The 14,482-nt window shown below is 51.1% G+C and overlaps 1 protein-coding gene and 1 long non-coding RNA gene across 10 annotated transcripts in view; one reads left to right on the top strand and one right to left on the bottom strand.

Moving 5' to 3' along the window:
- TSEN2 (tRNA splicing endonuclease subunit 2) overlaps positions 1 to 494 on the bottom strand; it is a 42,553-nt gene extending 42,059 nt beyond the window's left edge. For 3 of the 9 annotated variants that reach the window (XR_012060802.1, XR_012060803.1, XM_072941883.1), the window contains exon 1: positions 388 to 494. The gene's annotated coding sequence lies outside the window, so the exon portion shown is untranslated. The other 6 variants (XM_072941885.1, XM_072941887.1, XM_072941889.1 and 3 more) reach the window with 3 other exon arrangements.
- Positions 55 to 6,599, top strand: LOC140686825 (uncharacterized). Its single transcript, XR_012060804.1, has 3 exons — positions 55 to 163; positions 5,421 to 5,524; positions 6,512 to 6,599. It is a non-coding gene; the product is annotated as an uncharacterized lncRNA (long non-coding RNA).
- Positions 6,600 to 14,482: the final 7,883 nt, after the last annotated feature.

Below are 14,482 nucleotides of genomic sequence, written 5' to 3'. Positions count from 1 at the left end.
TGGACCCCTTGCCGGCTTCCTGGAGCGGCGCCCCCAGCAACCCTACCAGCGGCTAAGGCTCCCCTCGGGCAGAGCCGGTGTCAGATGCACCTCGACGTCCTCTGCCCCCAGCACCGGACGTGGCGTCAACGTTTGCAGAAAGAACACAAAAAGGAGGGCTAAGGTGCGCGGAGACGGGGAAAGGGGTTAGTTCCCGCAGAACTAGGAAGTCTGGCCCCTCGGCCTGGCCGTCTGGTGCGGCTGTGCGACCCGGGCAACGTCTCTGGGACGTTTCCGCCCTCGCCCCTGAGGAAAGGACGACGCGTCCTCCCTCGGGGCGCCCCTGGCGTACCCCGGCCTCAGGGCGCAGCGCCCGGGACGCCACCCGCTCCCGCCCCGACCCCTTACCTTTCTCGGCCCCGTGCGCTCGCCGTTACCCCAGCAACGCCGGCTGGAGGGCGGACACCGCTGCCGTCAAGCAGTGCGGCCGCAAAGCCGGACGACTGCGCAGCCGCAGAGCCCGCGGGAAGGCCGCCGGGTCTTTACGGAGCGCGCATGCGCACGGCCTGCAGGCTGGTCTCCTGTGCGCGCCGCTTGCCCTCCGCCCGGCCGGCCGAGGCGGCTCGTTCTTTCCATGTGTTGTTCTCGTTTTATCCCCACAGCAGCCTCTGAAGATCCACCTGACAGATGAGATCGAAGCTACTTATCCAATGTCACATAGCTGAGAGGGATTGGGGTTACAGTAATAGGAGACTTGAACCCAGGTCTAAAGACTTGGGGTCCTCGCCCCTCGGGAGCTGGGACACTTGAAGCGACCGGACCTTACATGACCCCAGCTCTTAGGAAGCCGGTCTGCTGAGCTCAGCCTGCAGACGTCGGCTTCCTCAGTGCTTCTATTTAAGTGCAGCGTGCAGGGAACCTGTAAGAAAGTGCCCTCTTGCAGTCACCTGACCAAAAGCCGTGGTGGGCACTGGCTGCCCTCTGCAGCAGCAAGGACACCAGGCAGGAGTCAGACCTGCATTTGCATCCCCACCTCCCCCCTCACTGGCTGTGTGGTCTAGAGTGAGTGACTTAACCTTTTTGAGCCACACAGGGATGAGCGAAATAAAAGTGCCTTGGGAAGTGTAAAAGTTTCTCCTGACCTGGTCATTTTAAAGGAGGCTCGGTCGGGAGTCCAATATACACCTTCCCAAATAGGAATCCCAGGGTCCCCAGCACGCATGCCTCACATGCTGGGCAGTGAGCGAACGGTGGCAAATAATGCCAGAGAGATTTATGGGGATAGGTGTGATGGGCTTTGAAATCTGGACCTTTCCCAACTTCATCTTGTCTCCAGGCCTTTGCACACACTGTTGCCTCACCTGGAACATCCTTTCCCCCTGTCTGTGGCAGTGATCCCTGGTCACCCTTCAGGTCTCAGCTCAGCTATCTCTTCCTCCTGAAGACTTCCTCTTGCCTCCCCACACTGGCTTGAGTGACTTCCCTCTGTGTTCCCACAATAATCTGGTGGTGCACCCTGTGATATCCCTGTTTCCTGGTTTAACTGAACTGTGAGCTCTTGGTAGAAAGAGCTCAAGACGTGGCATTCAGTGGATGGTCTGCTTGCAGGAGCCTTAATGGCTCAGCCAAGGAGTTCAGACTTTTGTAGAGAAATCAGCCTTTAGAGAAATCAGAATAGCTTCCTGGTTAGAGCATTGCAAAATAGGGAGAACTTCAGCAAGGTTCACAGAATAGTGGTTTCGGGATGGATTGGGTAGGGATGAGAGAGCTGGAGAGAGGCTGGAATATTGCACTAGAACATGCCAACTTAGGAAATACTGGATTTAGAATTAGAGGGTTTTAGAAATGGAAGGGAACCCTGAGGTTGTCCAGGTCAGCTTCCTTACTTAACTGATACGAAAAAAGGCTTGGAGGCACTGTGAGTTGCCAGAGGTAGTAAGTCTGAAGTGGGGCTGAGACCAGAGCCAGGTCTCTGGAACCTCAGTGGGTGCTCTGCACTCAAGGGTTTGGGATTTGCCCATAATGGGATCTCTGGGACTATCATCTGAAGCCCTGTCCCTGCAGAGGGTGAGTGAGAACTAACGAATAAGATATTCTTCCCCCAAGATTTTCTCCCCAGCGTGTATTTTAAACCTTTTGTTATGGTAACAAACATTTTCAAACATACACAGAAGTAGAGAGAACAGCCTAGTAACTCATCACTTTCAGAATCTTTTACCTTTGCTATGTTGTTTCTTTTACACTCTCCATATACACATCTGGATCCCACTGCTGGGGTATTTTAAAGTGATTCCAGACATCATATAGTTTCACTCATAACAGTTCAGGGTCAGGGTCCTGCTGGCTTCTGGTCATAACATTTTCATCAACCAATCACTACATACCCTTGTTTTATGCGTGCTTCTGTTTAAAGACATTTTATCTAATGTCTACTGTTGATTCATTAACAATGAATGCACGGCCAACAGCATTATAACTCACGCCTGAACAAAGCTCATCTCACATATGATTTTCTCCATAAGGAACATCATGGCCTTGGCTTAGGAACACTGGACAGTCCTTCGACACTTGGCTTGGGGGGCGATTAAGTCACCAACACGAAACACAAAAAAGCGACAAAGGCAGCACTAAAGAGATGGCAAAAAGCACACTTGTTTATGATGTGAGAGCTGTAACAAGACAGAGTATCACCTGTTGCCTTCGGCATATTGGGAACCTCAGATTTTTCTCCCCTTGACGCATGTGCGTGTCTGTAAATGACCAAGAGCTATGAATTTTGATTTCAGCATTACAAATAAATTTTAGCCACTAGGTGAATTTGCAAATGCATAATCTGCCAATAATGAGGACTGACTGTATATGTACATACATTCTGAATATCACTAGCACATCTAACAAAATGATCAATAATCCTTAATATCACCTGTCTGTGAAATGGAACGCAGACCCTCCCTGTATTATTTGGGATATACTTATACTAAAAAAATTTTTTGTTTATCTGCAATTCAAATTCAGTTGGGTATCCTGTATTTTATCTGACCACGCTAACAATTCATTGGGCCTTTGTAAGTGCCAGCCACTTTGCATTCTGTCTTAACTTGCACCTGTGAGACAGGTGTTCTCACTGAGATTGCACAGTTGAGGTTCCCTCCCTGCCCAGGTTCTCAGAGCTGGGAAGCATGGAGGCCAGGTGAGGATGGAGAATGGCGGTCCAGGGACTGCAGGCTGGCATTCACTTGACTCCATCATGTTGGATACTGGAGGGCAGTGCACTGACAAAGCACAGCTTTAAATATGGAAATAACAACATGACCCACAGCGAGCCTTGGTGGGAGGTCAGGGAAGACCCAGATACGTTGAAGGCCTGGGAGGCTTCTGGGAAGAGGTGGCCTTTGAGCTGAACCTGGGAGATGGGTGAGCCTTGGGAGAGTGTGGAGGAAGAGGGATATGGCAGTCGGGGACACAGGGCAGGTCCACGTGCCAGGAGGTGTGGGCTTGGAGGTTCTGGAGCCAGAGGAGCTGGGCCTGGCAGGGCAGGAGGTCGAAGCCAGCGATAAGGTCCGATAGGCAGGGCGGAGCCCGAGCATGTAGGCGCTTGAATTCCAGGCTTGGCGTTTGGACTTTACCCCGTAGACAATGGGGAGCCACCAGCGTCTCTGAGCTGGGCAGGGCGGCCTCAGCTGTCGCCCCATTGTTTTTCCCAGATGGGGCCAAACGAAAACTGCAGTGTTTCAGTGAGTCCACTAGATGGCGATATTTTAGCAAATTTAAACCACCCAGCCTCCAATTTCCAGCAAGGAAAACAAATGGAGGGACCCAGCAAAACCCTCAGCAGCATCTGCAACAGAAAATCAAACCAGGGACATAATCCAGCTTCCCCAGCCAGTGAGACGAAACCTCGGATAAATTCTCATCTTTGAAGGAGAACGTGTCCTGGGTGTGCAGAAAAGGGCATTCAGTTTTAACAAGTGCCTGGCAGACATTCTCTGGCATTCAAGCTTCCTAAAAGACCTTCGAAGTAGGTGTTATTATGCCATTTTACAGGTGAGGAAACTGAGTCACTGAGGGGTACGATGCTCAGTTATCTACCAACCTGATACCAGGTTGGGTAGGGAGATAGTGTTGGCAGCAGGTGAGAAGGGGTGGGCTGGGTAAGCCCCCAAGGCAGTGCTTTGCTGGGCCCAGGGTCCCTAGTGCAAAGGATGGGCACTGCCCTGAGCTCCTACTTTGGCTGCTAGAAAACCCTGTAGCATGGAGGATGGGAGCTGCTGGACTCAACTGTTTGCTGCTTTTTAGAGAAAGTCTCACTTAATTCTCTGACAACCAGAGAGTCAGGGATTATCACACACCCATTTTACAGGTAAGAAGACAGATTCTGAGAGGTGAAATGACTAGTCCAAGGTCACACAGTGGGTGAGCACAGGAGGGGAGGTGGATCCCAGGTACATTTGAGTCCTGGGTAACTTTCTTGGAGAAACTCAAGCATCGATGCTCAGAGAGACACATACAAAGATTTTTTTTTTTAAATCAAAGCACTGTGGTTTGTAATAAAAAAAAAAAAAGGAAACAACCTAAATGTCCATTCCTGGAAGATGGACACACAAAATGTGGTACAAAGGATTCATATCGTAGAATACTATTCAGCAATTAAAAAGAAGGAACTAGCTCTTTCACACTTACCAACATGGACAGATTTCAAACACATGTTTGGTGATAAAGGCAAGAAGCAGAATAGTAGGAATCCTATGAGACCTTATCTGTAAATGAAAACACTGCCAAGGACTGAGTGTCTGTATAGGTATGCTAAACTATTTTAAAATAATAGGAAAGATATGCACCAAATGATTAGTTCTCTGTGGGACTTGGGTAGTAGATAAAGGGTTTTCAGCTTTACGTTTAATTTCTTAAAAATAAACAAAACTAGAAGCAGCTATGGGGGTGGCAATACAGGTGACTGCTAAATTACGTGTTTCTCTATATTAATTTTTGCACAAAAAGATGCTTCAGGCAACCAAATAAATACAAAGATAAACTATAAAACTAAAGTAAATTTCCTATTTAGGGTCAATGATCGGAAGCCCTCTATCCCTTTCCTTTGGTCATTTTCTCTGAACTCCTGGTCACATGGACCACTGAATGTGTGTCCTTGAGGGGTCACGCCCACTTTCTGGCAGCAGGTCCTGCAACTAGAAACTCAGGGCAGTTCTCACCCTGCCCGTCTCCTGGGGCCAGAATGACCAGCCTGTGAAGTTCTGAGTGCGAATGATCTTTGCAAGCTATCGGTCGCGACAGAGAAATAATAAGAGATAAAGTCTTCTCACTTTTCCTCTTTTTCCTCGCCCTTTATATCTGTCCTAGTACACAAAATCATAACAGACACAGGTGGCCTAGCATCTTCCTTGTATTGGCTCAATTTCCCCCTCATTTATTCTTCCTCACAGCTTTATTAGTGAATACTTTTATTCTCCCCGTTTTGAAGATGAGGAAACGGAGTCAGAGAAGTTATGTCATTTACCCGAGGAAACCCAGCTCAAAAATGCCAAAGGTAGGATTTCAACCCCAGTTCACTTGATTGCAGGGCCACTGTGCTGTATTTTTTTTAAAAAATTGAAGTATAGTCAGTTACTATGTGTCAGTTTCTGGTGCGCAGTGTAAAGTCACAGTAGTGCATATATATACATATGTTTGTTTTCATATTCTTTTTCATTAAAGGTTATTACAAGACATTGAATACAGTTCCCCATGCTCTACGGAAGAAATCTGTTTTTTACCTATTTTCATATACAATGGTTATCATTTGCAAATCTACTATGCTGTATTGATACAGTATGTTTTATAGTCTCTTACCCTCAAAAGGAGGGAAACAGACCATCTTGTGTTTTGTTTTGCCTTCTTTCTCATAAATTTTTTCTTTGTACCAAGTTGCTTTCGTCTTGTGTGTGACCCCCTGCAGGTCCCACCTCTGCGCTCAGGATTGTAATTTCCTGGGTGGTTGAGGAACTCCCTGGTCTGCTCACAGGGGAGGGGAGAAGGGGCCCACCATGGCCCAAACCTGGCTTCCCTGCTCTCCTGGGTGGGTCCACCTCAGATGTCAAAAGGCCTGAATTCCAGGCAAACCAGGAACAATGCCCCCGTCATCAAATTTGAAACCAAAATTCAGCAAAGACATGTATTTGCTGCCAGAAAGCAAATAGCCTTTTCTTTTCTCTTTTTTTTTTTGCCCAAACAAAACATCCTCTTATGAAATATGTCCAATTTGCAATATTTACTTTCCCTTTATTTAATAACAGGAAAGGGTTTGCTGGACTTTTGTTGATTTTTGCATTTCTTATTAAAATTCTTAAGGGGGTTTTGGGGGAACTTAATCAGCAAAAAAAGAGGAGGAAAAAAAATCTCATCTGCATTCCACAGGCCTTATTAATGGAGGAAACTCGCTGTTTTGTTTAAGAGCATTTTCTGATGGGAGAAGGCAATCATCACGTGTTCCAGAGCCTTCCTCTGACTCTTATTCTTGACTGTGCTTCCTTCTCAGCTGTCTCTGGAGCTCTGAGTCCCTTGTTCCAAGCTTTCTGCCTGAGAAGATGGAGCTGGGGTTGATGCCTCACTGCCAGGCTGTTCCAACATCCCAGCACAGTGCTCTGTACTACAATGTCACTTCACCTCCAGCCAGCCCTCCTGACAGCCCTCACTGGGCTGATGAAGAAACTGAGGCTTAGAAGGATGAAGTCCCTTGTCCAAATTCCCTTTGCTTGGTTGCTTACATTCCTTGGGATTAAAAGGCACAAAGTATTCACAGAGCCCTCCATCCAACTGAGTTGCACAACTCTGAGATAGCTAGACAATAGCCAATCTTTAAGGCCCAGAGAGGTACAGGGACTTGCTAAAGGGCACACAGCGGGAGGGTGGCTGATCTGGGATTTGAGCTGTGCTCTGACTCTCACATCCACCTTTATTTCGCTTCACCACATTTGCCTGTTTGGGGCCAAGAGCGGCATCACGTTACTTATAATGAAGTACGTCGCTCCCCTCAAGTTAACACTCTCTCCGCCTAAGAGGTCTTGGTCCTGCCGTCCTTGGTTCCAGAACTGGACCGCAAAGAACTTCAAGGCCTTGGTTTTGAATATTTCCATTCTACCAGAAATATTTATGTAAATTGTTATTATTATACACATTATGTAATTATTAGAATATGCTGACTTGTAGAATAGTGCCTCACACGGGGTAAGTCCTGATAAACGGCACTGCGGACAGCTGAGTCCCCGAGCTCTCCTTCTGCAGAGAAGGCAGCTGAGGTGTAGCGAGCACGGGGGGTCTGCCTGAGCCCCAGGGGCCAGAAGCGGGTCCAGACCTCCCTGTTCTCTCGGGCTGTGCTTCCCACGAGCACGTCTCCAACAGCCACTTTCTTATTCATTCAGCCGCTACCATGGGTGGTGCTGTGTGGAAGGTTAGGACATTCAGATAAACCAAACACGACAGATGTCTCATGGCAGGGTCCTCAAGGGCCGGTGGGAGAGGATGCTTGGCCAAGTTACTCTCGCAAATGTGGTGAATGCCACAACTAAGGGGGAGGGAGCTCAGGAAAGACTTCGGGGAGGAGTGGATGTTGGAGCTGGGTCTTAAAAAATGAGGATGAATTGGCCAAGTCGGGAAGGGCATCTGAGGCAGAAGGACCCTCCTGAGCAAAGGCTGGAGGTATGAGCAGGGGGATGAGAAGCCAGCCTGGAAAGTTGAAGCCAGGCTGTGAAAAGCCTTGAATGCCATCCCTAGGAATTTGGATTTTACCCAACAAATGTTGGGGACACAAGAAGGATGGAAGGAGGGGAGTGACTCGGTCAGGTTTGGTTTAGGAAGGTTACTCTGGAGGCCAGGGAAAGAGGAGGATAATGAGAGTGGGCAGGCAGCTGCATACTCCAGACTGGAGACACCCAGGCCTTGCCCGCCTAAAACCCTCTTTCTCCTTCCACCCTCGAATGGACTCTTTCCCACCCTTCCTGCTCCAGGCACCCTCCCAGCCCACATGCCTATCTGGAGCCCCTCTCCCTGGCTCCTGGAGTTCTTATTCTTTGGGCCGCTCCTTTGTACTCGCAAGGTCCTCCAGAGCCATTGGCTCTAACCCTGCAGAGGTCAAAGACCTCTGGGAGAGTCCAAGGCCTGAAAAATGCATAAGTATGCCACCGTTCCAAACGGGACACTTGTGTGTGGCGTCTCAGACCTGCTGAAGCTTCTTTCACTTGTGGGAAGGGGCAATTCCAAGACGAGGCAGAGGAAAGAGAAAAAAGGAGGGTGTTCTGGCCAAGGATGCAGTGGATCCTGGCGGTAGGTCTAGCTTGCTCTGATGCCGCAAAAGCCTCGCTCTGATGCACAACCGACTCCTCCCTTTTCTCATTCTGTGCTCCCCAAGCATCGTTCTGATTAGAATTTGGCTTCCCGGTGCAGTGTGCCTACAGGGAGCTGGGGTGTTGGCTGGAGGACACGTGTATCCGGTCCCTTTGGCAGTTATTTCTCGTTGTAAATTAGTAAATTGGGAACAGACAATTCATAGAGGAAGCAATACCAATGACTAAGAAAGAAGCACATGAAAAAAATGCTCATCCTCACCAGTATTCAAAGAAATGTAAATTCAAACCAAAACCAAGATTGTTTTCTATCTATTACATTAGAAAGGATTTCTTTTTTAAGTAAATACGGATTGCTGGGAAAGGGGTGATGCACAAGGCCCCCGTGTGCTGCTGATGGGAGCGGAATGCTACCTGCTGGGCTGGGCGGGTCAGTGGCAGAGGTCCCTGCAGTCCCTGCAGGGAAGGCTGGGCCGGATGGCCTCTGTATGAATCCAGGCACCAAATGTTTACTGAGCACTTACTATGTGCCAGGCTGAAAGAAACACCGTGTGGGGGCAGGGCCACATGGCAGGCTTATCCCAGATGTCAAATGGTCCCAGGCCAAGAGGGAGGCTAGAGGCCAGTTCCCGGCGGGCTGAGGAGGAGGACGTGGAAGGGAAGGGGAGGGGAGAAGAGGCAGTCGCTCCGTCTCTCCCCGTCCCACAGTTCAGCTCTCCCCTTGTCCCAGGTCGGGCTGAGGCTCTCAGTGGAAGGAACACTGAGGATTTCTAGACCCAAAGTCTTCAACCTGGTCCACTCCCAGAGACTGATTTAACTGGTCTGGGATGGGCCTGGCCTTACCTAGTATTTTAAAAAAGTATTCCAGGCATTTCAAACGTGCAGCCTGGGCTGAGAAGTACGCAGGAAAGGGGAGATAAGACGCCCACGCAAGCCGCGCTGAAGCACTGCTGCTTTACGGCCCCCAGGCCCGGTTCACGGGCCGGCCGCTCGCTGCCCGGGTCGCCTGTGGCGGGACGTGTCCCCTCTCTGAGCCACGGTTCTCTTCTCTGTCAGCCAGAGACCAAATGTGTTGTCGTGGTGAGGATTAAACGCGTGTGGCGTGTTTGCCAGGTGGGGTGGCATGCACGGCCCAGGTGACTGACCCACCAGATGCCATCACACGCTGTGGTCTGGCAGCAGCAGGGCTACCAAGGTGTCTGGAAACCGCACAGAAGACTTTCAACTGACACAGCTCTGACCAACCACTTGACTTTTTCCCGTGAAGTAGGGGTCAATCCCCATGGTTTCACTCAGGCTCCAAGAATTCTGGTTCCAGCTGACTGTGCAGATCGGGAAATAATATTTTTCCTAATGCAAGAAGGGACGGAGCTGAGCTGATTTTCCAGCGCCCAGATCTACTGGCCTCACTTCTGTGAAGATAGCAACCAAGAGCACTGCCTCAGACCTGACTTTGCCAGAGTCTACCTCTTCCTAGCTGTGTGACCTCGGGCGGGTGACTTCACCTCTCTGAGCCTCAGATTCCTCTCTAACATGGGTCCCTGCTCCAGCTGGCTTTGGGGGAGGATTAATCGGGCTGATGCTGGTACAGCTCTGAGCCCCGGATCTGGTGCACATTAAAGTCTGTGTGGATGGCGGCCACGTGGGCCCCTCCCCAGCAGGAACAGCCCTTCCCACAGCAGTGTGATTCCCTAGTGGCGCTCTCCCGACACATGGGGCCTGGGCTGTAACTGCTCATGTGTGTGTCTTACTGAGGGCCGGGCCTGGTTCGCACGATTCCCTCGGTTGCATGACTCGCCATCACATTCAGCTGCTGCTCAGGGGACACGCGGGAACTGACTTGACCCTTCTTCCTTCCCAGAGAAGACTGAGGCTCACAGAGGGGCGACGCAGGGTGGGGGAGGTCACACGCTGGATGCCGGGCTCGCCGGGTGGGGAAGGCTTTTCTAAGGGGCCCCCGCCTGGGCAGGGGCGTGGGGGTCTTCCACTGCCTCCCTGGGCAGTGAACTTCGGTGGGGAAGGGGTGATGGAGGGAAAGGCAGTGTGGACACCCCTGGGGATACCAGCCAGAGGTGGTGAGGCCTGGCAGGTGGCCTGAGGACCAGGGTGAGCAGGGGGCGGGGGGATGAGGGGGGGCAGCAAGCAAGTAAAATTCACGCTGTTACGGGTAGAGTGACTCATCTGTGCCAAGAGGCTGGTGAGACATAGAGAAACTCGGGGACAGGAAGATCGGATGGGATAAGGTGTTTGAAAGTTCTCTGAAAATGGTACAGAGACCTGCGAGCAAGAGCTCTGGCTTCAAACACAGTGGGACTCCCAGCCTTCGCCTGCAAGTCCTCGGGACCCGGCCAGGGGCTTAGCCTCTCGGGCCCCAGTCTGTGCATGTGAAAGGAGGGGGCAGTAGGAGTACTGACCTCAGTGGGTTGCTCTGCGGATTAAATGACACATGTGGGCCGTGTGCACTGCACGGGGTCCAGCCTGGGGACCCAGGGCAGCCACGGTCCCGGTGAGGAGGAAGTGGGGCCCTCGGCTGGGGTGCCCCCGTCGCCACGTCTCCTCATCCAGCTCCTCCCCATCCTTCAGCCTGGCCCGATTTCCCCCAGACAGGAAGGTCCTCTCCCTCCTCCACACTCTCACGACACTTTACCTAAGCCAATCCCACAGCCCTTATCAGACGAGGCCTGGCACCCAGCGCTGTTTACTGAGCATGCCTTATCTCCCCCGTGGCCTGGGTCTTACTCATCTCTGCCCACCGGGCCCAGCACACAGCCTCCAGCCTCTGCAGAGAGGCATCGGCGAACGCTCGCAGACGGTCAGGCGGCAGAAACAGCAGTGGGTGGTAACTACCCGTGTCTTGATACCAGAAAAGAGGAGAAAGGAATCTGTACAAGCGTTTTCAAAAACCCTACAGACTTCTTTTGACTGGCGCACTTGAATTCAATGTCAGAATGAATGCAGTTTCCTGTTTCTTTTGTTTCCAGGCTGTGATATAAATTAAATGAATGAGGACTTCCCTTATAACCCACAGGGTGGTAAGTCCACCTGGAAGGTGCAATAAAGAGCCAGGCAGAGAAAGCTGGCCCAAACGCAGAAAAGCCCTATCACCAGCCGTCAGCAGAGGCCGAAGCAGACAAGAAGGAGAAGCATCCACTCGCAAAGTCTGGAGAGCTCCAGGGCTCGCGCCTGTGTGCCCTTGAGCGCTGCGGCCCCCTAAGCCACAGGCTGCTCACCTGTCAAATGGGGGGCGGCAGAGCTGACCCCGAGAGGACGTCGAGGGCCTGGATGGTAACGTGCTTGGAGCCGCACGCGGCACCTGGCAGGTAATGGGCGCTCAAAGATGCCCACTGCGCTTACCTTCATCGCTTGGCAAGACACATGAACTTTTTTCTTAGACTAATTCCACGAAGTTCAGAATGACTTGTACACAGGACAACGGCCTGAATCTAACTGTAAGAGTGAGCCCAGCCCAATCTCTCTGAAATGGATAAAACTCTCAAAATCACGATCTTGATTCTCTATTAAACGGGAGGTAGAGCGAAGACACCACTGGCGGGCGGGGGGTGGTTCAACCAAGAATCGGGCAGGGCAGGATCTCGGGGAGCTGTGTGTCTGGCCGCTGGGGTTTCCCTCAGTACGAAAGTTCAGGACTTACTTCGAGCAGCAGCTGAAGCTCTGCTTGCAGCACTACTGATGTCTCCAAAAAACAACCAAGCCACCAGGAAATAAAACCACTCACCTACCACATACTGGCTGAGCTGAGAAGACTTGTCTCTCCTCCCTCCCTCCGTCCTCCCAGCCGCATCCCCTCCAACCGCTTCTGCGTGGTCATTTTCTAAACCTAACTCTTCAGGTTGGAAACGCCCGTGGTCTTTCTTTCCCCTTCTTCCCTCCTGTCGTGGGGTGGATGTGCTGCTCCTCTGAGTTCCTGACCTGTGGCCAGTACAACTGGCCTGAGGGTCACGGGGCCAACAGCTCAGTTCTGGCTGTCTGACCCTCGGGAAAGCCCAGTGTCCACCCCACCTCTGCTTTCTCCCGGTGCAGGCGTCATAGCAGCAGGTGCCTCTGGCCCATCCAGCTCTGCCATTTTGACCCCAGTGAGGCCACCTGTGGGTCTGGAGCCCAACCAACTGGGGTCCCTTCCCTGCTCTACACTGCTGGCTGGGTGGCCTTAAGCAAAGGACACAACCACCAGTGGGGACACTGGGGCCATCCTGGAACGTCCCCATTAGGGTTGTGGTCGGGATCAGGCGGGATGCTCCAGGCTAAGATTTATGCTGGTGCCGGCACATGGTAAGTGCCCCAGAAATGGTCTCCACTATCGCTGTTGTGCAAAAGAGGGCACGCCGGCACCTCACACCCATCTCACACCAAGGGTGGGGGCCGTCCCAGGGTCCACTCTCTGCCAGTTCATCAGCACGGTGGCCCTACTTGCCAGCCTTGTGGCATCTTATGATAGGACACCAGTGAAAGCATGAGGTACTGCGGCTCCAGAGGTGCTCAGTCCGGTCAGGGCGGTGCCCCTCCGACGCTGGGCGCCCAGGGGTCCGTCAGGCTTGGCGGAGGGTGGACACATCAAGCTGAGCAGGTTGCGTAAACAAGTCCATCCCGAGTGCCTAACGGGGCTGCAGAGCACACGCCCAGCCTACAGGCAAAGAGATCAAATAAGGTTTCCCCACGCCGCCAGCCAAACAAGATTCCACAGTCCAATTCAATCTGCAGACCTACCTACGGGGCGCCCCGCACTGCGTGAATGCTTGCGTCGGGCTGGAGTCATGGTCCTCCTGACCACTGTGGACATCTGTATGATTGAGATACAATTCACATTCCGTGCAGTTCACCCTTTCAAAGCATACAAACTATTTTTTTTAAATATATTCACAGTTGTGCAGCCATCACCACCATCCACTTCGAGAACATTTCCAGCACCTTCCAAAGAAACTTTTCTCATTAGTAAAATCATTCATTAAGTTCTCCTCCCTCCCACTGCTGGCGACCACTACTTTACCTTCTGTCTTTAGAGATCTGCCTATTCTGGACATTTCATATAAATGGAATCCCACAAAATATGTGGTCTGTTTTCACTCCCTTCTTTAACTTGGGATAACGTTTTCAAGGTTCACCCATGTTATGTAACATTTATCAGCACTCCAGGCCAAGTAATATTCCATTGCGTGGACAGACCATATTTTGCTGATCCATTCATCTGTCGATGGACCTTTTTGTTGTTTCTACTTTTTGGCTACTGTGAATAATGCTGCTCTGAACACCCATGTGCATGTCTTTGTAAAACAGACATATGTTTTCATGTCCTTTTTGGAAGTACCTAGGAGTGGATGGCTGGGTCATTTGGTAAAGCATATGTGGAGCTTCATGGTAAACTGTCAAGTGGTTACCAACGCGTGGTACCATTTTGCGTTCCCATCAGAAGGGCATGAACATTCTAGTTGCTCCATGTCCTCATCAGCACTTGCTATGGTCAGTCTTGTAGTCACTCTGATGGAGGACAAGAGGTGGCTGTAGTTTTAACTTGCATCTCCTTGTCCTCACTCTGAACCATGGGCCAGCGGCCTGGCCCTGCCTGGGATCCAGGATGAGGCAGAGGCAGCACCAGCCCTGAGGCGTCCACAGCTGACATCAAGGCCTTGGTTACTGCATCTGCCTCTGCTTCAAAAGCTGTCTCTGTTGATCCCTTGGGGGTAAACAGAGGCAAACAGGTCTTAGTGGTAGAAAATCAGGCAAAGAAAAGAGTGCTTGGGTGGGTGGCGGGGTGGGGGAGCCGGACGGGGCGAGGCAGAGAGCTGACTTGGCATTTCCAGGTTGGCTGCCTTTGTTTTTTCAGCACATTGGAATCTCCTGGCTACTAGTCTTTTATTTCCTTTAATTAGCCTTCCCCACTGACAGCGACAGGTCAAGATTTCTAGGAAGTGCTCCAGACGACTCTGCCTGACCGACACCCATCCCAAGCAGCTCATTCCTTAGGGCTGAGATGCATCCTCCCATCCTTCGGGTGGACTTGGGCACTGGCAAAACTGTGGTGCCTTGGTGCTCCGATTTTTCATTCCAACTCTACCTCCAACACAAAAGAAGTGTATTCTTTACAAACTATCTCTTATCGCCTAGAAAATATCTCCCTGGGAAGAATTAAACAGTTATGCATTAAAACCTCT

Source organism: Vicugna pacos, chromosome 17 (assembly GCF_048564905.1).
Source record: "Vicugna pacos chromosome 17, VicPac4, whole genome shotgun sequence".
Classification (NCBI taxonomy): domain Eukaryota; kingdom Metazoa; phylum Chordata; class Mammalia; order Artiodactyla; family Camelidae; genus Vicugna; species Vicugna pacos.
This window is presented reverse-complemented; position numbering and strand designations above follow the sequence as displayed.